This window comes from Triturus cristatus, chromosome 5_1 (genome assembly GCF_964204655.1).
Source record: "Triturus cristatus chromosome 5_1, aTriCri1.1, whole genome shotgun sequence".
In the NCBI taxonomy this organism is placed as follows: domain Eukaryota; kingdom Metazoa; phylum Chordata; class Amphibia; order Caudata; family Salamandridae; genus Triturus; species Triturus cristatus.
The window spans coordinates 159129935-159155171 of record NC_140587.1 but is presented as its reverse complement, the minus strand read 5'-3'; the positions used below and the strand labels follow the sequence as shown (position 1 = coordinate 159155171).

The 25237-nt window shown below is 44.6% G+C and overlaps 1 protein-coding gene across 1 annotated transcript in view; it reads left to right on the top strand.

The window, feature by feature from the left end:
• The window catches only part of ZC3H3 (zinc finger CCCH-type containing 3), a 1788705-nt gene that overhangs the window by 204863 nt on the left and 1558605 nt on the right, over window positions 1–25237 (top strand). The gene's annotated exons all lie outside the window — the stretch shown is intronic.

Sequence of the window (25237 nt, the reverse complement as noted above, 5' to 3'; positions counted from 1 at the left end):
TGAGCTGGTGTCTTCCTGTGGGCTTGGGCCTGTGTGAATGCTATGGCTGTTTGTCTGTGGCTATGACCTCATGTGAGGCCTTGGTTTGTGTGTATTCTGTGCCTGCTTGTCTTCCTGTGCACTTTGGGCCTGTGCAAATGCTGTGGCTGTTTGTCTGTGGCTATGACCTCATGTGAGGCCTGGGTTTGTGTGCATTCTGTGACCGGGTCTCTTCCTGTGCACTTTGGGCCTGTGCAAATGCTGTGGCTGTTTGTCTGCGGCTATGACCTCATGTGAGGCCTAGGTTTGTGTGCATTCTGTGACTGCATGTCTTACTGTTTGGTTTGGGCCTGCACTTATGCTATGGCTGTGTGTCTGTGCCTATGACATCATTTGAGACCTGGGTCCGTGTGTATTTTATAACTGTATGTCTTCCTGTGGGGCTTCAGCTTGTGCGGTTGCTATGGCTATGTGTCTAAAGCTATGACCTCATGTAAGGCCTGAGTCTGTGTGTATTCTGTAACCATGTGTCCTCCTGTGTGGCTTTGGCCTGTGCGGTTGCTATTTCTGTGTGTCTGCACGATGACTTCATGTAAGAGGCCTGAGTCAGAGTGAATTCTGTTGACGTGGATTCGAGCAGGACTGACATAAGCGTTCTGCACCTCAGAACCACTATTTGCTGGCCCTTATCAGGAAGGCCTTAACTATCGCATCAATTTGCATGTCCCCAACAAACATTGTTTGGCAACTAACACCACGAGCACACCTGAACTAGCTCGTTTTTCGCTCTTGAGATAACATATGGGGATTTAAGGACCATCTCTCCCCACCGATCCCACACCATCCATTGCCCTGAAGAAGTTCATTTTCCAAATGAACGAAACGCGTTGGCTGGTACTTTTTACTGTCGGATGACATTGAGAATAAAGGATTTGACACAACAAATCAAGTCTATGTGACTTATTGAGATTTCACCTGAGTAGTGCACCACTCCAACTTAGTTTTAGTTCTTTCTCTGCCTGGCAGCTGGCACCCAACAACGACAGGTGCAGGAGTTGCATGTACACACTGATTTGGACTACCTGTGGATATAATTACAAAGGGAACATAGCAGGAAAGTGCGGTTACCTGGTCCGCCGTAGCTTGCCTTTGTTTTCATTCTGTTGACGTGTGTCTTCCTGGTGGCTAGGTGCGGGTGCTCTGGTTGTGTGTCTGCAGCTATGACCTTATGTGAGCCCTGGGTCCGTGTGTATTCTATAACCGCGTCTCTGTGAATATGTGTCTGTTCTGTAGCTATTTCCCTCCTACAGGGTTGCTATGTGGGTCTCTGTGGATGCATTTCTGCTCATGGGGCCAGGAACCTGTCGACTCTGAGGCCTTATATCCTCCTGTGAGGTCTGGCCCCATGCACACATTATATTTGGATCCATACTGTGTGCGTACACGCTGTGTGACTGTTTGGGCTCCTGTGTGACTTGCAAAATGTGGCTCTGTGTCCTCCTTTACGGCATGGGTCAGTCTGCACTCCATAGTCATGTGTCTTGAGGACTTTAGTACTGCGTGTTGTTCTTTGGGGCTTTAGTCTTTGCTGACACGGCTGTGGGTGTGTGCAGCTGCCTGCCTTCTTGTGGTCCCTAGATACATGAACACTCTGTAGTTGTATTCCCTCCTGTGGGGCGCTCCTGCACGAGGTGACTCTGTGGATGTATGTCCTTCCAGGGGTCTGGGTCTGGGTGGACTCTGAGGCATTGTATCATTGCGTGGGACTTGGGTCTATGCAGACTTTGGGTCCTCCTGGAGGGTCTGGGCATACTCTGTTTCGGCAGTCCTCCTTTGATGCCTGGGTCTTTGCAGACTGTGGCTCTGTTTCCTCCTGTGGGCTCTGGTTCTTTGCAGACTCTATGGTTTTTTGTTTGTCCTCCGGTGGGGCTCGGGTTTATGCACACTCTGCGGCCCTGTGGCCTTCTCTTCTATGATTGTGTCTTCGTGTAGTCTCATGTGGGGGCATCACTCTGTTGATGTGTGTCTATTCAGTGGTCGCAGTGGTCGGAATCAGCAGGGCACGGCGTGCCCCTACTTTTAAAATTTAATAGAAACCGTTCCCCAACTTTTTTATTTTAAAAATGTGTCCCCTGACGACAGAAATAGCCAAGGCCTATAGATAAGGCTTGGCTCCTCGTGGCCGTTCGGGGACGGGCAGGCGGAGAAGGAAAAGGACTCTGTCTCTTTCTTCTTGCCCAGAGAAGGACAGTGTCCACTTTTCCTGCTCTGCCTCAGGCAGCTGCCTCCGCATCTTACTTTCTCTGTCTCTCTCCTTCTCACATCCTGAAAACTTGTGACTTCAAAAAACATCTTTTAACCCCTTTCCTTTCCTTCATTCGTTCCCCTGTTAAATGGATCCAAAAACATAAGAAACGCTTTTGCTGGCAATTTCATCTTTTTTTTTGCCGAAGATGTGGATTTATTAACAAATATATATAGGTACGTAATACATCACTGACAATGCTGAACCAAAACGATGGCAGCATGAATACATATTCAAGAACAAACATATTTCTATTTGGTAAATTTTCAAAATGTAATGCAAGTTAAAATAGCCATTTTCGTACTCATTTCAATATCTGTGTTACTTAAACTACTGTCCTGAAAACTTTATTGCAGCTTAGTAAGAAAAGAAACCCCCTATTTTACAATTTTAAAGTACCTTGTAAACTAAAGTTTCGGTTGAGCAAAAAAAAAAAAGAAGAATAAAACAGTTCTACTAGCAAGTTGTATGTAAAGCAGCTACATCATGAGAAAAGATTCATTACGTTGCACAAATTTAAAAAGACATTTACAATAGGGTTTAAAATTTGCTGCAAAAATCCAAGCCAAGGAGCAAATCTGCTCTTCCTGGTACTTCACAGAAGGCGATGCTAGGGACTGCTGGAACCCCCGTGGTGCAGTTGTGATTGGATCCGTGTTTCCACTCCCTGGGATCCAGAGAGCCCCAACGATCTCTCCCTAGAATTCAGTTTTTTGGTCTCGCCTGAGCCAGCGCATGCGCTGCTCTGTGAGACATCTAGTAGGTGGGTTTTCAAAGTGCTATACGAAAGAAAGTAACCTGCCAGCAAGTATATGATAGAACAAGGCCCAGAGTGGGGTCCTAGAGGATAGGTATTCAAGACCAAAAAGGCAAACCAGGACAAAAGGCAACTCAGGAACAATGTATCACAAAATTCATTAAATCATTTTTTATTTATTTTTTTGATATTTTGATTTGATTTGCTAGAAATTATATATAGATTTACACACATACAAATATTTTTATACTTTAGACGTATTAATAAATTACACCCAACAAGGTTGACAGTGAGGAGCCTATCAAATTTCAAATATAAAACAAATAATCATCCCACACACTCCCTCAAAACAACACAATCATACTACTACACATTCGACAACAACATCAAAACTCGGGTCATATTAATCCACATGAAATAAAAACAATGGATAGTTTGAAGGGGAATTCTAAAGTTCAAGTCCCCTAAAGAGAATTTCAACAGCCCGATAGGCTAAGAAACACCGGTAAATACAATCTCAGGAGCCCAATGGGCTTACAAACGCCAACGCGCGTTTTGGTGTCACAAGCAGATGGGGGCTACACCTTCATCAGGGCGAGGGAGGGCATGTGAGGTGGGACGAACACACCTCTTAATAAAAATGGCTCTCAGCAGCAATAAGGGTTGTCAAACGATGGACAAGGTTCAGGTAATAAGGAATCGCCTGGAATGTAAGAGCTTCCGGTTTTCAAAGTGCTGCCACAGGCTTTTGGTGGTCTAAAGCTTGCGTGCACATGCGCAGCCACCATCTGTCTTTCTTCCGTTGATCGCGATCACTTTCGTGGGCCGCGCGGCCGTGTCACTTTCACGGCCGCGCGGCCAATGCTTGTTTACATTGATTTTATGTCGCTTTCTGTAACATACTTGTTAAATGCTAAGTAAAATACCTTACTGCCGCCTCTTGGAACTGATTTTACTTTTAGCGCACTCTTCAAAGTTAGTATCTAACAATATTTCTCCCACTACCTCTTCTCTGCTTATATGGCCGCCACTTTTACCCTTGCCCATAGGGAATGCCCAGCGCGCTCTGTCCATTCTCTTTGTCAGTGGCTCTCTGGCTCTCACCGGAACAGCGCAAGCCGCCATGTTGATGCGTGTTTTGTGGGGACCGAACAATGTCCATTGAGGTGACTGAAGCGGCGCGTTTGCTGCGGATTCTCAGGCTCGTCTTCTGCACACTGAACCTGGATCTTCGGGCGCAAGAAGATATAAAGAAGGTACAAGAAAGAAGAGTACATTATTTGAGTTACAGACTTGACTAGATGCATAAACCACTACTTGCTCCTTTACGCATCATCTTGAGCCTTTAGCCTGCACCGAGCTCAACCGAAGTATATTACTTGGAGACCACACTGGCTTGTCCGCTGCTTTCACTGCCTTAGTCAAAGGCGGGGAAGTTTGAGGAGCGATGATCTGTTCTTGGAAGCCTATAGGTTTCGCTAATTCTTCTACCTTTCCCGGGTTTCAAATAAACGTAGAGTAGTTAGAATACCCCAACATTTCTCTAGAAGAAATCATTCGAATATAACCGCGTCAACTCATCCTATGAGCGGCACAGATGAATGGTGCATTTTTATCACATGTTTAACTTGTATTAAACATAGTTCCCCCTTTTGCTGTAGTATCGTCCTTTAAGCCAGGCCCCTAATTACATTGGCCACGCTCCTTTGAGAGACACCCCCCCCCAGTTTTTTTATCCCACTTAAAAGCCCTGGAGTTAGTGCTGTGAACCTTCCTGACTCATGCCTCTCAACTTTCATGAGGAAAAAGAGGGCGATATCAGCCGTAAGCCGTGTATTTTAAACAAAATTTGGTCAGTAGCAGCCGGGTGACCAGCGCGATAAAAAAGTAAATCACTCACAAAGTAAACAAAAACAAAAAAAAAGTCTAAAGACAACTTGATCTGGGGGCATTGACCTCCTGCTAATAAATGTTTTGAAAATGTGCACGCAGAATACCAAAACAGAACTTGATGTGAATAATTAATTGGCTGTTTTCGAAACAACGTGCTAAGTCGTGTATTTAAGCTTACTGGATCTCTAGACGTCCTTCCTCTTTAACTGCGTACAATATATGCTTCCATCTGCCCAAACTCTACAATCGAAGGGCTTCTGAAAAATGTAGACACTGCTATATTAAAATATTGTAACGTAACAGGAGACTGGCAAGTGTCCCATGTCTATGCGTGATGTGCGGCTCCAGTCCTTTAAAAAAACAAGCATTGGCATAGCCAATAGGTCTCGCCTTTGGGACCTTATAAGTGTTTACCCCTGCAACAGTTGATGTTGCACCAATGATATTGTGCTGCATAACTAAATACTTATAAGGTCCCAAAGGCGAGACCTATTGGCTATGCCAGTGCTTGTTTTATTATTTGTCATACGCAAGAACATCACAGGAATAGCTTCCAAGCTGCATGTATGCAGGACGGGGGCTGTGGGGTTTGGGGCAAACTTAATTGACCCTCTAGGGAAAGGAAAATGAGAAGGATGGGCTCTACCGTTGCCCTGTCTCATCAACCAAGGATGTTGCAATCAGGTAGCAAGTATGGCCCCGCCATTGGCAGCTTCTATAAAGGACATGGATTACGGCATCTAAATAGAAGAATAGCTGCATCTAAACAGTCTTATAATTGGGGGCCCGTGGCCTGAATCTTCTGTCAATATCTAAATAAGGAGGACTTTTTTTTAAATTAAAGACAGGGTGCAGGGGCATGGATATATGGTTGTATATACTCACTGAACTGCTACATATCCAACAAATGAGGATGGCACTGGCCAACAGATGGAAACGGTTATTTTGAAATATATTTTCTACAGGTCTTCTCTAATACCTTTCACTGCCTATGCCCAAAAATGAGTAACTGATAGCAAATATTCTGGAAATATAGCATTCACACTTTAAAAATTATGTATTTATTTTGTTGACCTATAAATGATTATATCGAATAGGAGGGAAAAAATAACCATGTCAAAAAAAGCTGCAGATCACACAATCCAATTTTATTGGGAGTGGCAATTACCTCATCATACTTCTCAGAGGAAAAGCTCTTTTAAGACTAACATGGTGGAGATGAAGTGAAATCACCAGGAGGAGGTGTTGAAGGCAGTAAAAGCATTGATCAGAATGGAGGACTCTGAAAATGTGGGAACTGGTATGGAGATAGTGGTGGAGTCATTGAGGAGCATAATAGTGGCATGGATGAACATGAAGGGTTACATAAGTGGGGAGTTGAAGTAAATGGAAGCGCTGGGGTTGATGCAGTGGGCAGTGATGGGAATTGATGTGTGTGTAAAAGTTGATGAGTTGGAGGAGGAATTATTGAGAATTGGTGGCTGTGGGATTGTTGATAAGGGCTTTCTGTTGCAGACATTGGGGCTAAAAGGCACTAAGTATAGCTACTGAAAACTTTTAAAATAAATAAATAAATAGCTGGCTATAAAAATGTGGCATGTTATGCTGTGGCCAAATCATGTTTGCATTTATAGGTGGGGGAGAACTTTGCCACATTGTTTCATAGACTGGTTACCACACCTGGTTAGGTAAAGTATTCTGTTCTTGCTTTACAGTAAATTGTTGCCGATAATGTGGTGGGCACATATTGGAACTCTGGTTCCACTTGCTTGAAGGAAAATCTCTTGAACATGCCAGTTTCAAACTGCTGTATTGGTGTGAGGGATATGAACTGCTTTGCTGTCTAGATTCATTTTGATTCTGATACTTTATCATTTTGAAATTTTACACATACTAACAGTCTCTGCCAAGATTTTGTCTCAGTACCAGTGTAATATACAAATGCAGCAGTGAGAATCGTGACCAGTCAACCTTTGCAAAGGGCCATCCACTTCCCAGCAACACATGTCACATTTTTAAGTAACTTTTGATCCATTTGAGATACAAACAATTTGTTTAGTTAAAATTGTCAGCTTATGCAGCAGATGATGTATTATGTGGCAAATATGGCAGAGCCATAATTATGTGGAAAACATTTGCAAGCAAGGATATTTTGCTATTCGTTTGAACTGCTCTTGTCGAAAAAAGGAGAAGTAATGATGACAGAAACTTAATGGTTCTGAGACAAATGGCTTGTGATTCCACTTTTAAGTGAATTTGGGACATTCTATGATTGGAAACACATGCCACTTTGTGAATGTATTCCAATACCAAAAACGTTAAATAAACTTGCCTATCCATTGTATCGAATAAATAACATAATAAGCTGTAACTGGTCAGTGAAATGGCAAATACAAAAAATTGGGATGTTTTACTCTTTCTGATCACATCTCCGGCTCTGCCCACTGACCAATCCTCAGGTTATTCCCGCCCTCCGATTCTCCACCCACAGTTTCCCTACTTTTTGCCCCCCACTTCGACCGCTGTGTGCCCTTTGTCAGTGTGGGCTCTGTGCGTTACTCCTTCTGTGGTACCTGGGTCTGTGTGGACTCGGTGTTTTGGTCCTTCTGTGGTACCTGGGTCTGTATGGACTGTGTGTGTTGGTCCCTCTTTGGGTCCGGGTCCTTGCAAACTGTGTGTGGGTCCTCTTGTTGCACTTGATTCTGTATGGGTCCCTCAGTGGTGCTGGGTCCGTTCTGCCTTTGTTTGGGGGCCCTCTTGTGGCGCCTGGGTCCTCTGTGGGGTCAAGGTCCGTGCGGACTCAGCGTGTGGGTCCCTATGTTTTGGTCAGTGCAGCCTGTGAGTGGGCTCCCTGTCGTTGCCGGGGTCCATGAGGAATGTGCGTACTCTAGGCTCTCCTGCGGGGCCTTGGTCCGTGGTCCTTGGCGCAACCGGAAGTAGGCCTCTCGGAGAGCAGGCCAAGCCCGGCCGGCCCTGCCCCGCTGGATGCCTTTATTAGGTGTTCACACAGCATAGCGCTCCCAGGGGTGCCCTCCTGCACGTGGCCGGTTCACATGTTAATGTCACTGGGTCCGGCTGTCAGCTAGTGGCGGATGTCAGTCGCACTCGTTAATCATTCTGTTCTCACTTCCCCGCACACGTCGATCTAATGGGTTTGGCCTGGGGAGGGGGCTGCTACCAGTAGCAATCTCCTGAACGGGCTGCGAGTCCCCCTTAACACTACCCTCCAGCACCTGTGTGGCCAGCAGGGGGCGCCTCCGACAGGCTTCAGTTGAGATCCCGCGCTCGCGCTGTAATGGGCGTGTGCATCAAGGCCAGTCCTTCCATTCAGCGTGCTGAGCAAAAGGAGAGCACGCGCCGTCAGGGCCTGAACACGATCATCACATAGAGAACAAACACACTGTGCTTCATAAACCATCGAGGAGGCCCGGGCCTCAGGGCACGAGGCCACAGACAAAATGCTAACGCTTAAACCGGCACGGAATTCCGGGTGACTTCAATGGTGTAGTTTTCTCCATACTATGTCCTATTAATTAGAATGTTGTTGGATTCTGAGGTCTGTGTTCGACTTAGGGGGAACGTAATTTTCTATATAATACTGAGGTAGGAATTGCATTATACTTTTACTCATTGTATGTCTGGGAGAAATCAGTTCGGAAGACTTGACAGCACGGTGGAGTCTGAAAGGGAGTGAACGTCTGTGAACAGCAGGCCAATGTTGTGAAATGTTCTGGTGATTTTACTTGGTACTGGCCACTCCGTTTTACTTGAAAAATATGCTACATCGTTTTCATTTTTTTAATTGACTGATATGAGATGGATTAGTACATTTTGAAAAATGGAAATAAAGTAGTGGGAAAGTGCTTTTTTTTAAGGCGGAGGGGCAAGACAGCAATTTGCGCCTGGTCTTCCCAATAAAACACGTCATTTTTTATGTAGTCTTTTAAAAAAAACACGGTGGGCCTGGTGGGAAAGGTATCAGGGAATGTGCGAGGAGAAAGGGAACAAGCATTTGCAATGCAATAGGTCTCGCATTTGAGATAGTTTAAGCTATTGACCTAGTAAATGACAATGCTTTTTATTTATCTGTTTTGATAATTCACACATAAATAAAAGCATTGTCATTTACAATGAAACTCACAAAAATTCTCGAGAACTGGAGATTCTGTATAAAAAGGAAAAAGAAAGCAGAAAGTGATCCTTTTTCTTTTTTTTTTTTGCAGAGTTTTACATAGCGCGAAATTGACCCGAATCTAATCAGGTATCAGAGCGCTTTACATAGCACCAGTTGCGTTCCATTAGGGCACACATTAATTCTTTGTTAGGCACAGGGAGATTAAGTGATTTGCCCAGAATCACAGGATGTTCAGCGTCATTACCAAGACTCGAACCCAATTCCCCAGGTCCGAGGTCGAGCGCCCTAGCCGTTAAGCCAACTCCTCTCCTTTATAAGGACAAGAAAATAGTGCTTACAGACTAAATAAGACGTACCGTGTAACACCCGAAGTAAAGGGCCAGAATTCATAGGAGGTTACAGATTAAGCCAATGACTAACAAGCCTATTAACGGATCAGAAACCAGCATTTACGAAGGATAATGACACAAGCCAATGATAAATATGGGCGGAGAGTGGGCAGGGCTCCAAGTCCATACTTGAATACAGCATGCATCGCAGCGCAAGCACTGCCCAGGCTCAATCATAAAAATAAAAAAAAGAGACCTTTGTGTGTCACACAATGAGAAATGGACTTGCCAGGTACCAGTGTTCTCAGAGGAGATAATGCACGTACGGAAAGGCCCCCTGAATACTGCAAGGGAGGACCACAAACAGGTGAGCAACTTCAACAGGGTCAAAGATCCATGCACAGGATTAAGAGAGAAAAGTACTTTTATAATTAATATCTTATAAGCAGGAGGAGGTCAGATCTAAAATGGACATGACACCAATTCTCATTAGTGTCTGTACATACTTGTTGCAACATCTAAAGCAGCTGCAATGTTAATTTTCCAATGGCAAACCAAGCCCCAGTGGGCTATAGAGTGCTACATATAGCAATAGGACATGTAACCAACACACAGGTATGTTTACAAAGGGAACACATGATATACATATGGACAAATAAAGAAGAAACATAACATCACAGAGGGTTGAGGCTGCAGATAGAATGTATCCAGTTTAGAACAACAGGAAGGTTGTGAAGAGGTGAATTGGGAGACCTTACCTGGATTCCATCTCCAGAAACAAGTCTAAGGTGTTAAGAGAGGTAATCACAGAGCTTCAGGTCATATGCCGCGAAAGGCCGTGCTTCTTCGCGAGTCTGGACACCCAGCCTGTTCAGGCAGCATGGGTTTTTTGTAGTTGAGCACCATCAGGCATGTTGAGTTTAGAGCCTAGGTAACTTTGTTTACTCATTAAAGATCCCACAACAAACTCTGACATTGATTCTGGAATGCAGAGGGGTCTGGTACAGTTTATAAAGTTAGGGAACATTAAACTTCCTGTGGCTGGTGGATAGTCTACAAACACAGTGAGCTGCTTCGACTCATTTCAAGGAGGCCACTCATGGATGAATGACTTGTATGAGGACGCCATCGATGTGTAATAAGACAAGGAAGGGGCCTGCACTGTGGAACAAAAGGTCATAGAAGGGAGGAAGAAATGTAAACCTGAACCATTGTCTCCATGCCTTTTATTACATAGTCATGAAGGGCAGTGAGGCTTACTTCAACAATCTATAGATTTATATACTGATGAAATGTAAGAAAGGAGGGACAGTGGTAGCAGGTTACTTGATTGTGGTATGGGATGACGGAGTCATAGTGTCTTTCCTGGTATTGGGGACTTCATGGAGCTCTCTCTTGTATAGGGGCGTTCGCTTTACATTTTTATGGTGAGTGGAAATCCTTGGGCCTTATCATATGGGGACGATAGAGAGTGAGGGAGGGAGATGCACTAAACTGTTGGTAAGGGTTGTTAAGGTTTCTAGGAAGAAGAGACTAGAAAGCCTTAAACTTCTATGGGGCAGTCCGAGTGAGGCAGGCGCTGGCAATTGAGGGTGTAGGCTCTGAGAATTTTGGACCAGACTCTGTTATGAAGTGTCAAAAGGCAGGGCTTTGGCACTAAGATGCCATGCTCTAGGTACAGTGCCTGTCCCTGGTATGGTTGAGTGAAGCCGACTCGCTCTGTAGGGGGCGAGGGTGACTGGCCCTGGTACGAGGCTCCCACAGTGCAATACTCTGGTTGATGGGTGCCTGTGTAGGGCAAGCTGACGCGCGGCTGTGTGGTGTTCGTGTCTCCGGTTCTAGTAGGGACTATGGGCAGCGTGCCTGGATCTGCTGAGTTTTACTCTGCCAGCTCAGGGAGCGGGTGTCAGACTCTAGTTTGAGCGAGTCAAGCTGTACATTTTTGGTACGTCAGGACCTCATAATCTGATATGAGGATGACAGGGTTCACAGCCCTGATACGACTCTCCGGCCTCATACGCTGTACTTTTCTACAACCCACAGGTTCGACTGTTTCTGTCCAGCTTCCCTAGGTGCTCAGCCTAGATGGAGCTTTGTCCGCTGCTTTTCTCCCAGCCTGTCACCGGACACATACATACCCAAACGGCCTCATCTTACCTTGCCCGGGGCCCTGTCATCTCCCGGTCCTGAGCCTTCCCTCGCCTCCGCCCGTCTCACGGTCCCCAGCTCCGAGTCCGCTCTCTCCACTGCCATGCAAGCGTTGAGCAGTGACAGGCCCAAGCAGCACCAGCAGAGCGCCGAGAACGAGAGCGAGGCAGTCATCACTGTGCACATCGGCCCACAATTAGCCGTCCTCTTAAAGGGACCAGCTGCTTTTGCACATTGTCGGATGGAAATGCTTCTTGGCAACTGTATGGATTACTTTATTTTTTGCACAGCTACGTAAATTTCATCAATTACTTGCATCCCGCACGGTTGCATTTTTGTATAATTCAGGGCAATGTCCTTTTTAGCATGCTAAATAGTTTTTATATTCATTCATGAAGTATTTATTATTAGGCTATCTTATCTAAACAATATTTGCACTGCATGTAGCACTTTTATCTTGTCTCTTATAAGGTTTCATAAGCCTCTTTTAAATAATTCCATCTTTGCGTGAGCTCTGTATTTCAGCTCTCCTGTTTGGGAGTGTGCTCGGGGGAATGAGCCAGTGTGACTTAACAAATTTGTGTTTTTTTATTAGTACTTATATCGTGTGTTTTTATTGTATGACTTTTTGTAAAGCTGCATCAATAAATAACGAGACATAAAAGCGGCATTGAAACCGATCGCGAAAGTGAAAGCGATCGCAAGCAAAGAAGCCCGCGAGTGGTGCGCGCGTGTGCGCCACAGCGGAACATATGGTTTCAATTATCGCGCCCGTGCACGATAATTGGAAACATATGATGCTGCTGCGCGTAACAGACACCAATAGGCTATGGGCGGATCAATGCGCCCGCCTTTGGCCTGTTGCGTGCTGTCTTTGTAAAAAACACGCACGCAAAAGCCAATAGCGTGCTCCAAAAGGAAAAGCACACGCTCGTGCGTGTGCGATTCCTAGGTCAGTTTCTGAAATCCCCTACAAATTGTCTCGTGCTGCGCGAGCAGGGCTACGCACTGCAACGCTAGGTGCGAGACCTAAAAAGCAGCACACAAGGGCAAGGGGGGCAGAAGCACATAAGTGAGAGAATAAGGGAAGTAGGGAATTTGGCACGAGGGATGTAAGGGAGAAGGGGAGTAGAATTTGAATTTTAATTTAAAAGTATTTGTTGAGCGCTCGTATACCAGGCGGTTTCATGGCGCTTTTGAGGAGAGTGGTTCCTGAGAGGGGGGGTGGAGCAGTTTAGATTTTAAAAGCTTGTGCAAACAAATAGGTTTTCAGGGTGCTACGGAACTCCAGGTAGGATGATGTTGATCTCGTTTGGAAAGGTAGAGAATTCCAAAAATACGGAGCAAGGACGGAGAACTTCGAGCCACCCGTTCTGCTCTACTTGAACCTGGGCACCATCAGGAGGGACTGAGAGGAAGATCGCAGTTGTCTGCTGGGGATATAGGGTGCAATTTTAGACATGATGAAAGATGGGGCTGTTCTCGCGAGGGCCTGGAACGTAATGCATCCCATCTTAAAGAGGGCCCATTCTCTAATAGGGAGCCAGTGGAGGGATCTTAGAAGGGGAGAGTTGTGGTGAGATTTGGGCAAGCCGTAGACTAGGCGGGCAGCTTGGTTCTGCACCAGTTGGAGCCGCCGGATGGCGTACGCGGGGACACCGTTGTATAGGACATTCCCATAATCTAGGCGGGAGAGAATCATGGCCATCAAGAACAGTTTAAGGGCTGAGAAAGAAAAAAATCGTGAAATTTTTCGAATGGTGCGCAAAGTAAAGAAACAAGAGGAAACCACCGTGCTGATCTGAGAGTGTAGGAGGAGTTGTTGATTGAGGGTGATCCCCAGTGTCTTGACAGAGGGAGAAGGGGGGGACCGAAAGAGGGGGGCCAAAAAATGGGAGATCAAGGGTTGAGTTTACCGCCAGTGAGTAGAAGCTCGGTCTTATCAGGGTTGAGCTTAAGATGGTTAAAGCTCATCCAATCCCTGATAAAGACCATCACCGACTGGAAGTTGTGGATAGAATCAGGGGAATCAGAGAGGTTAAAAATGAGCTGGAGGTCATCGGCGTAGTTAAACACCGTGACCTCCATCCTCTGTAAAGCAGAGATAAGCGAAAAAATGTACAAATTAAAAAGAAGGGGGGAAAGAGAAGAGCCCTGAGGGACGCCGCATCGCACTTTGTGGGCCTCGGAGGAAAAATTCGCCAGATGGACTGCCTGTGACCGGTCGCTCAAGAATGAGCTGAGCCAGGTAAGGGCAGAACCTCCAATACCAGCCGCCTTGACACGGGAGAGAAGGATGGTGTGGTCCACCATGTCGAAGGCGGCTGATAAGTCGAGAAGAACCAGTGCCTGTGGAAGATTAGCATCTTGTCCCTCTGAGTGTGTTTAAAACAGAGACCACTACTTTTTCGGTGGAGTGGAGGGGGCGGAACCCTGCTTGGCATGGTGAAAGGTAGCCGCTGTCCTCGATGAAAGAGCTAAAGATTTTAGTGACGTAGCGTTCGAGAACTTTGGCCAGGTAGGGGAGAAGAGAAATGGGCCGATAATTTACTAGCACTGTTGGAATTGTGCATGGTTTTTTCAGAATTGGAATGATGGTGGCTGATTTGTGGCTTGAAGGAACAGTGCCTGACTTAAGGGTCTCGTTGAGAAAGGTGAGGGGGGGGAGGGCAAATAAGGAAGATGTCTCGCAAGATGTGAGCCGGGCAGATGTCGGAAGGAGATCCAGATTTGACGCACAGGAGTAAAGAAAGGAAGATATCTTTAGACAGCGGGGCTATAAGGTCAAGGTGAGAGGTGTTCGGAGGGGGATCAGGGTTGATGAAGGCTGGGGAGGGAGGAGAAATGTTGGCCTTGATATCTGCAATTTTGTTAATAAAAAGGTTATTCAGAGAGTCACACATGGACTGGGAAGGTACTGGCTTGGGGGTGGTCCTGTCTGAAGAGGCTAATTCGAAAACTGTGGCAAAAATTTCTCTGGGTTGATTCTCTGCCCGGAGGTCTTTATTCGAGAAATAACAGATTTTGGCATCAAGGATGGCTTTCTTGTACTCAACCTGGGTGGAAGAGTACAATAATTTGGTAGCAGTGCAGTACGTGCGTCTCCACGCACGCTCTGCACGGCGAGTAGCCAATTTTTTCTCCTTAAGTTCCGGGGTGAACCATTTGTTGACGTCGTGAGCGCGTCGTACTCTGATGCGTCTTACGGGTGCCACCTGGTCGCAGGCATTAGACAGCCATTTATTGAGGGTTTCCGCCTGAAGCGGTGTGGCCTGGTCCTCTATATCTGGGCTAGAGGCTAATAGAGAAGAACAGAGCAGTTGAATGTCGACTTTGCCCCAGTTGCGAGCCCGGGTGTTCTTGGGCAGGGGGGGTTTAGTGGTCAGACTAGAGTCCAAGAAGAAGGTGATTAAGTGGTGGTCAGACCACAAACAAGGGGTAACAGTAGGAGCATGAATAGGGATGTTGAGGGACCAGACTTGGTCCAATATATGGCCCTGGACATGGGTGGGGGTGTGGATGTGGGATATAAAATTCAAGCTTTGAAGTGATTCTGTGAAGTCTTTGGAGGGGGCATCTTCTGCCGGGTCGAATGGCCAGAAATTAAAGTTTCCAAGTACCAGGACTGCCGAGTTGTTGACGGCTAATGTAGCTAGCAAGTCCTGGAAGGCTGGAAGAAAGTGCGGCATATTTTTGGGAGGTCGATAGGTGTCTGGAAGGAGTTAGAGCGTCCAACTAAGTGGTCTACTTCTGGGATTGGGGGGTGGGGTAGTAGCTGAAAATGTAAATCTGAGCGGATGATCAAAGCAACTCCCCCTCCTGCTTTGCCGGGGGATCGGTCGGCCCGAAGGGCATAGTAAGAGGAGGGCAGAGCAGCGAGCAGATTAGGCAGGGAGTCCTGGCAAAACCAGGTTTCCGTGAGGAACAGTAGGTTAGGTTTCTGAGTGTCCAGGAGAGTGAACAGGTCGAGATGATGTTTTACTGCCGACCGAGTGTTTAGTAGGGAAGCAGAGATTGTCGGTCTGTCACTTACTTGAAGAGTGGAAGAACTAGTGCAAGTGGAAGGTCGTGTTGATGAGGGCAAGTTGGGTGGTAGAGAGGGTAGGGGATGGGTACTTAAAATCCCGGCCTCTATGATGTGGTCCAGCGCAACTTGATTCAGGTCCCAAGGGCCTTGATGGGCACATAATGTTTTAGGGGGGTAGGAAACAAAATGGGCATGGTGTTGAGCCCCTGGCCCCGGCCGGGCGCAGACGGGCTCGCCTTAGGTGCGCTGACGGCGCGCCCGCTGCGCTCGTCCGCTGCGCGTCCGAGTGGTGCACATTATAGCAGTGGTTCCCAAACTTTTGACTACTGCGGACCCCCATTGAGTCACTACTGGAAGCCGGGGACCCCCAAGCAATTTGTAGGATTTATAATTCAAACATTATAACAGTAATTCGAAAAAAATAAACACACGTGTGCACACAAAACAAATACTCAAATTAGTAAGTATTTTAGGGGCATATTTACAAGCCCCTATCACCATGAGAACGTCACTTTTTGCGATGTTCTCATGGCGAGAGGGGCTTTGCTTTATTTAGAAGGCAGCGTTAAGCCACTTAACATGGCTTAACGCTGGCTTGTAAATAACACCCCCTTTTACCCAATGCTTAGCGTGAAAGGGGTGGGCAGTGGGTGTTGCGGTGGGCGTTCCACTGCAACACCCATTGATTTTGACACTGCCCCCTATTAACAAGGGCAGCGTAAATGGGAGGCATTACCAAAATTAAGACCAGGGAAAACCTGGTCTAAACTTGGCAAAACAAGGAGAAATGCTTTAATTCTCCTCGTTTTTGCGAAACGCCTTTTATTGTTTATGTTCAGGAAGGTGACCCTTCCTGCACATTAACAATCTTTTAAAAGAATGACATTTTGTAACTTCCATGTGTGCTGCATTAAGCAGCACATATAGAAGTGACAAAACGGCATTTCAAAATTGTTTATATGTATATACCTTACTGTACATAAACAATCTTCCCCTGCATGCAGACACCCTTGCACCATGGTGCAAGGGTTCCTGCATTGGCGCCACAAAGTTAAGTGTAGCGCGAGCGCAGGGGAAACGCAGGGCTGCATCATATTCTTGTAAATATAGGTGCATCCCTGCGTTTCTGAAGTGGCGGAGCGTGTCGTTAAGCCAAGGAGGCTAACGACACTCTCTGCCACTTCTGTTGTATTTAATATTGAAAGAATTTGCAAAAAATGAAGAAAATTAATGGGAAGGTTGGTGCTGCATCTCCGTGACTAGCTTTTAAATGGTTGGTTTTATTTCGCAGTATGAGGCTCCTGCTCCTGCCAGGGCCAGATTAGAAACCCAAAGCAGCCCTGGCAAATGTTTTCAGACCAGTCCCCATATGGTGCACACCAAGTGCAGTGAGTGAGCCTGTCCACTACAAAGGGGGCTTTGGGATGCTCCCCCCAAAAACATTTAGGAAACAATGGTGCAGTCTACAACACAGTTATCATTACATATTGAATTGTATTAGCTTTTAAAGAATAGTAAATTAAGTCCTTACTATGCACCAGAATACGACAACCTTTTTTGGGGTTCTTAAATGATTTCCCCACTATCACCCTCCAACAGTGCCTCTCATCTTTCCATAGCCCCTCTGTCACATTTATTAAATTTTTTATAGCATCTCTCATACCATTGTAGGATGTCAGAGCACTTTACATCACACACATATAGAGACAGTGAATCATACATTTAAATCAGTGTATAGAAAATGTCACATAAGGCAAAGGGGACTTCAAGGTGTAGAATTCACATCATTCATACTGGTAGGCATTTTTAAATAGTGCTTGGTCTGAAAAAGCACAAACTCAGGATTCAGAACATAACACAGTGGTTAGCATTGACTTTAACAATAAAAATGTATTTCCACCCAAATAAACTTTTTTAGCAGCATCAGGATAATGAAAGACTTGGAAAAACATGTCACTAACTTGTACCTTGCAGTTTGCAAGCAGCTCATTGATGACAGTTTATAGGTCACTGTGCTAGATTACGATTGTCACTTATGAACTGCACAGTAACAAAATAATCTGTTTTTTAAAATCTATTATACATGTTCTTTGCAGTAGGCATATTAACCCTCTGTGCTACATTTGATCATTCAAAGCTGCCACTGGACAAAACTCTTCTCTCTCTCCAGCAGGTGCATTAATCACTGGTGTTATCTTGACACTTTTATTGTTGTTTGAAAACTGCTAATTATACAAGATACTTTACAGTGCTTTAAAAATTGCTCTCTGCGGACCCCCTGGGAATGTGTCACGGACCCCTGGGGGTCCGCGGACCACAGTTTGGGAAACACTGCATTATAGGGTGAGAGGAGGGGCGTGGCCTCACGTCAGTGGGCGTGGCCTGTGGGCTTGGGGGTGATGGCGGCGACTAATTTGTCAACCCGCGGCAGCGCTTACATCTGCTGCGCGGGAATCTTCAAGGTGCTGTTTCCCGAGGAAAATGCCCAGCAGAGAGAACAGTCAGGTAGGGTCAATAAAATACACAACATACAATTCTGTTAAAACACAGCGTCTCTCCCGGCTTCCGCCTCAGGAGTGTCAATGAGAGGAGACAGCTGGAAAACATATGCACACTCATAGAGTGCTTAAGCCAAAATAAACAAGCATTTGCAATGCAATAGGTCTCACATTTGTGCGTATTTGAGCTATTGGCATTGTAAATGACAATACCTTTTATTTATGTTTTGGTTTTTAAAACATAAAAAAAAGGCATTGTCATTTACAATGCCAATAGCTTAAACTCTCGCAAATGCAAGGCCCATTGCATTCCAAATGCTTGTTGTTATAAGCTGCAAGCGGATGTGCCCTCTGTACTGCAGTGAACATACTATCCGTCTGCTGTGCATAGCACCTACTTCACCCATTGAGGCACACTTCATTAATATGCATAATGTCAGGAATGGTCTGTGCGCCTCCGTGCACACAGCAGCAAGCTCTGTGGCTTCCATCTGTAAGGGACAGCAGAGCTCCACCTCTGCTGTGAAGATTCCCCCTTTGACATGGTAGGCAAGCAACAATTGGTTACGTAAGGTTAGGGGAATTTGTGCCATGCAGTCTTTTCTCCATCTAAAGCCCTGGAATGCCTAATGCACTCCACAGAAACCTGGTAGAAATGGTAGAGTGTGTAGCATAAGGGTGAGAGCTGCTGACTATGGAACTGGGGAACCGGGTTTGAGTCTTGGTGTCGCCTCAACATCTTGTGATTCTGGGCAAATCACTTCATCTCTGCCCACAGAAACTGAATATGTCCTTGTATAATGTAAGTGGCACATATGTAAAGTCTCCAACACCTTCGGTTGCATTGCAAATTAAAAATAAGCAGCACAGGCAGAGGGCGGGTGAAGCTACGAATCGGAAGGGGGTTGTGCAGAGTGTCAGTAGAAGACAGCAGTGAAGACTATAACTAGAGGACTGCGCAGAGGTTGCAGGAAAACATGTCGTGCCTGCATTAGGAGAAAATGCATTAAAGAAAGTAGTGCTTACAGACTAAAAAGACGTACCGTGTAACAACAGAAGTAAGCGGGCCAGTCCTCATGGGAGGTTACAATTGAAGACAAGGCGGTATTAAGGAGGGACTAACAAGCCTTTTAATGAATCAGAAGCCAGCATTTACGAAGGACAATGACACAAGCTAATGGGAAATATGGGCGGAGAGTGGGCGTTGCTTCAATTTTATGCTCCAATACAGCCTGCCTTGCAGAGCAGCGCATGCGCTTCCCAGGCTCGACCTAAAAAGTACCTAAAAGTGAGCTGTGGAAGGATAGAAGCCAGCCAGTCAGGGAGATGGTAAAGAGGTCACATTCCATGGGAGGGACACACACAAGATGGACAAGCTGCCAAGCTGGAACAAAGAAAGTCATCGAAGAAGAAGCAAGCAGATAGTAAAGTCTATGAGTGGTAAGCAATTAATGGACTCTTGGTCAATAGGTCTTTTGCAACCAGACATCTTGTGCTGTGCTGTGCCGTAAGCCTGACATAATGACAGTGAGCAGTGGAAGAATATAAGCCAGCCAATCAGAGAGATAGTGAAGTAGCTGTGCTTCTAAGGGGGGCAAATACAAAATGGACACGCTGGGACAAGGAAAGTCAGTGAATAAGAAGGAAGTAAATGAGTGACAATAAAGCCAACGAATGATAAGCAATGGTTGTCTGTAAGCCAACAAAAAGTCTTTCTGAAACAGGACAGCAGCTTGTACTGTCTAGTAAGTTGGACCTACAAAAGGCTAATAATGCGTCTTTATATTCCTCAGAATAATGTTTTGAGGTGGAGTACTTGCTGCAAGAGATGTGGCTGGTACGTTTGACTTTACAACTAACTGGTTCTATTGTAATCATGCAGCATCAATGTTCTAGATAAACAATTATAAATGATAAGGTATCCTCTACTGTGCTTTATAAGGGTATTGCAAGTCACAAGGGAGTTCTGTGACCATATAGAGGAGCAAGGCCAAAGGCTGATCTCCTTTATAAGGTCATGGAACTTTGAGGTGACACCATCACCCTTCTCACAAAAAGCTTAAATCCTTGGTGTTGTGCTCCTTCACATGAAAGAGGTATTAAAGTTGCATACATAGAGAACGAAAGTGGAAACTGTACTTTGAAATTAAAAAAGCAGTTAATAATTTGTTGGAAAACGGTATTGGAATCGTTTTAATGTAAAGAAAAAAAGAATGACAGGAATCCGCGTCTTTCTTCCAATGACCGACTGCATGCTCAAAATAAACATTTTTCCATAAACATCTCCTTTCTAATAATAACTGCTGTTCATTTAAGAAAAAAAAGTTAGTAAGACTGTATCTGTAAAGATGCTCTGTGACTTGCCTAGCTGCTGGCACCAGATTTTATGAAGTTACAACTCAACTGTAATGACTTATTACAGTTGAGCAGCTGCGCCAGTTCCAGAAATATCACCAGCTGACTGTGATATAGATATTAGAGACAGGTTTCTTACAGGCATTGCAGGCTCCCATGTGTAATAAGAGTATTACATTTAGCTTCTTGTATGATCATTAATAGAAGATGATATTCTAAAGTTTTGCTAACAAAATGTTGACTATTATTACAGCACACAATGCACAACACAATGAAAACTGGTCTCTAGTTTTTAAATACAAGGTGTTACTATAATGTTAGTCATTGGTACTCTTTATCAAGATAAAAGGCTGAAGCAGCTACACCAGAAGTCCAATTGACATGCAGATTACACACCGATGTCTTCAGCAGATAACCTATCCTGTCTGAACAGCTTCTAAAAACCGTTCAAAGTCAGTGATTCTTTTTGTAGTTTCGCCACAGACAGCTTGCTGTCTATTACATGCAAAAAACAAAACGGTGCCAATGCTGCACTTAACTCTACTAGAAATTGGGCAATGAACTGAATGAAACAGTATCACTAACAACCACTTTTTCCGTTTGATTTAATCCAAAATATTTTCATACATTACATTAATCTTTTCTCTGTTATCAAAACATAATTTTAGCATATCAAAAGAGAAACCAACATTACAACATTAACATCGACATTTTTATATACTGATTTTGATCATTTACGCGACACCAACGCTTACATACAACAATCACCCATATATACTCCTCAAACATACTCATCAAACATACTCAGTGGACATTATTTATGACAGGACAATAATTAAATGTAGTAAATGGACATCAAGGCCATCAACAAACATAAATTGACACAGTTGTGATACACTGCATTCTATTGTGTAGAAAAGATTGGCCAAAAGCGGAAAGGTCTACGCGTTTCGAATCCCTTCACATGCGGGGATTCTCATCAGGACCAACACTTGCTGAAACAAAACAAAGACAAAGCCTTGTTTTACTAAATGACCCAAAAACACTGAATGCAAACCGCACACATTGTGCTAACGTCTTACCTGCAGCTCAATGTTTAAAAAGAAACTTTCGAAGTCGTTTCTAAAACAGCCAGTGACCTAGAAAGTGAAAAAAACGGCAAATTGTCACCTCAATACATAAACCCCTGTGTTAAATGAGGCAGCTACGTAGTTGTTATCACGATAACGTCGATCTTACTTGTCAAACTGTTGTGGTGTCGAAGTACTGGTTTTGTCCGTATGGCATCAGAGTCTGAAAAATCTTTGCATTACTGTGCTGCTAAATCTGATAGTTCATCAATGACGACGCCAAAATGGAAATTCTTTTTGGGCGTTCTTTGGTGAAAATTGCGACCTCTGCAATTACTTATGTCGATTCTAATGAAACGGAAGACATAGAAATGAATTAGTTGGTAGTAGTCCTCCGTGGGAGATACACCGTTCTTCCTGTTGTCGGACCTAACAAGGCACATGATCTTACCTAGAGGAGATCGTAGTAAATCATATCTCTTCACTCCGGCAGTTAGACGCCATGGTGGTTAGGATAGGGCTCAATCATATCTGGCATCTATTTGAATACGGACGCTGCTGCCAGCAAAGGCTCATGGGAGTTGTGGTTTTAATGCATAGTGTTTCTTTGGTATAAACAAAACTTTATGCGGTCTACTCTGCGTGGTCAGGGCTGGAGGACATAATCAATTGTAAGTCGTACCCAGGCAAGGCGTACGGTCTTACCTTAGAGAGGTCGTGATAAATCTCTTAACTTCGGCACTCGGACGTCATGGTGGATAAAGAACAATCAGGTCCGGAATTCAGACATCACTGCTATCAAAGGCTCATGGGAGTTGTAGTTTTTTTTAATTCGAATCGATATTGACAAAACTTTATGCGGTCTACTCTGCGAAGAGGAAATTATAGGTTGTAAATCTCAGAAAGTTCATTTAGACCATTAACAGACGTGTTAAACTTTATGATGAGCATTGCTTCTCTTTTTAATAGTTTGGCATCAAGGTCGCCACCACGACTGTCCTGCTCAACTTTGGAGATGATAGTCCATCTTAAATCCTTATCTGTGTGGTTCTTTAGGTGCCAATGATTGACCAACGGAGCATTTTGTACATTTTTACGGATTCTGGATTTATGTTGCTGAATTCTGAGCCTAGTCTCCTGATTTGTCTTGCCAATATACAATTTGTCACACGGACAGAGGATTCCATAAACCACAAATTTAGATTTGCAGTTGGAAAAGGTTTCATGTTTCAAATGGATTCCCTTGTGTGTGAAGTGATTTCCTTCTATGGTTGATTCACAACAGACGCTCATTCCGCATTTGTGATGTCCTTGTACTGGTGGAAGGCTCAAAAAACTTCTCATGTTGAAGCCTTTTGTTTTGGGTAGTGCCGCTCGCACTATCTGGTTCGCAATGCTTTTATCCTTCTTAAAAGCGAACAGTGGGAATTCTTTTAATGTAGTGTCCAGATTCTTGACCAAATGCCAATTTTGGTTGATGATCTTTTTGAACCAATTCGATGTAGGATTGAAAGTGGACACGCATACAATCCTGTCCATCTTAGATTTATATTTTCTTTCCAATAGTGCTTCTCGCAGGGTCCACCAGGCTCGCTTGATTGCTTTCTTCAAGAGTTTTTTCGGGTACCCTCTGGATAAGAGATTATTCTTTAGATTTTCAGCATGGAAAAAATATTCATCTTTGAATGAACAGTTTTGGCGAATTCGCAAAAATTGCCCATAGGGCAAATTGTCCCTTAGACTGCGTGGGTGGTTACTTGAATAATGTAAGGCTTTGTTTCTATCTTTTTTTTTCTTGTAAAGTGTAGTAACGAGGCGACCATCAGTGGGATAAACCTCAACGTCCAAAAATGGCATTCTGGATTTGGAGTAGTTAAGACTTAATGTAATGTCTGGTGTTCTGTTGTTTAACCAATCTACGAAGGCTTGTAGTTTGTCTTCTTCTCCAGTCCAAATCATAAAAACATTGTCGATGTACCGGACCCAATTTACAATGTAATCTGCAAAGGGGTTGTTATTATGCACAAATCTGTCTTCGTACTTAGACATATAAAGAACTGCCAGTTCTGGGGCAAAGGGACAACCCATTGCGACGCCTTTAGTTTGGTAGAAGAACTCATCTTTAAAACAGAAGTAGTTGTTTTTTAAGGCGAAAGTGGCTAATTCCATAATGAATACATGCAGCATTGTATTGTCATCCACTTTCGCCTTTCATTTTGGATGGCTGTGTTGCAATCTTATGCTTGGAATTTGTTGTTAGGTTGAGCCTAGAGCCAGCGTGCATGCACTGCTCTGCGAGACTTATTGTAGTGGAGTAGGGAATAGAAGCCCCGCCCACTCTCCATCCATTGTCCGTCCTAAATGCTGGTTTCTGATTTGTAAATAAGCTTGATAGTCCCTCCTTAGTGCCGCTTCCTCTTCATTTGTCACCTAACATGGCGACTGGCCTCTTTACTTCCATTGTTACACGGTACGTGTTAAGGAGACTGTGAGCACTATTTTCTTTATCCAGCTTCTCTTACTGCAGGCACAGCGTGCTTTGGTGCCTTCTTTACCCCCCACCGCCCTCCCGATAACTGATGTGCCTCCCGCCTCCTCGGGGGGCATGCTGTATTGGAGTATGCAAAGGAAGCCCCGCCCCCCCCCCCTATTTGTCATTGACTTGCGTCATTGTCCTTGGTAAAGTCTGGCTTCGGATTCGTAAATAGACATGTTAGTCCCTCCTTAGTCCCTCCTTAGTACCACCTTGTCTTCATTTGACCCTCCCATGGCGACTGGCCCTTTTACTTGCCTTGTTACGCGGTCTCTGTTTTAAGTCGGTGAGCACTATTTTGTTTCTTAACTAACTAATAGGGACAATGGCGGCTGCTTCTTGTATTTGCAGCACGCCCACACAGGACAATGGTGGCCGCTTTTACATCAAGCGCTATATTACATTTGAGATGAATGCGGCGTCTGCTTCAAGGACACCGCGCTTTCTCTCCGCTTTTATTTAAAAAAAATTAAATTGCATGCTGAGCGCGGCGCCCGCTTTAGGGACATTGCACTCTGTTTCATTTTTCTTTTCTTTACCTTCATTGGTGAGCAACTGTCGCGGTGCTGTGGAGAATATCATGGTTTCCAAATACAAGAAGTGTTTGCCCACATTTAATTAAACTCCCACGGCAAAGCTTCTAGACGCTAAGGCCTTAGACGAGAGGTGATGGATTGAGGGTACTGGAAGCCGATTTTCTCAGTGACTATGTCATCAACCTTGCTGCCTGAAGAGAAAACCGAGATGTGTACATCCTGAGATGCACCTGGTTTTTCAAAAGTTACCTTCTATACAGTCCGCATGAGTTTGGCATTTGCCGTTTGTTTGCACTGGTAAAACAGGTGTTAGTATCACCCGGTGAGATATTTGTTATATAGTACATAACACAGATTTATCCATACGCTAAGAAACCTCAGGGACTGCTATAGTGTCCTATTAGTGTTGTGAACATTACATCGCGGGAGAACTATCTCGATATGGTTTATGGCAAACAGAGAGCATCATGGTTGCTGGCAAACATAACCGACAGGTCTGCTGTCAAAAACAGCAACTTCGGTGAAGGAAAAACGAACCAACATGGCTGTTGGTAACCTTAGAGCAAAACTACAGAATCGGGGCACAGGAACAATGTGCATCATGTTTTTGTTGAGTAAACTTTTCACTTAACAGATGTCTGTACTGTGCCAATGAGCATGTTGCTGGTCAAA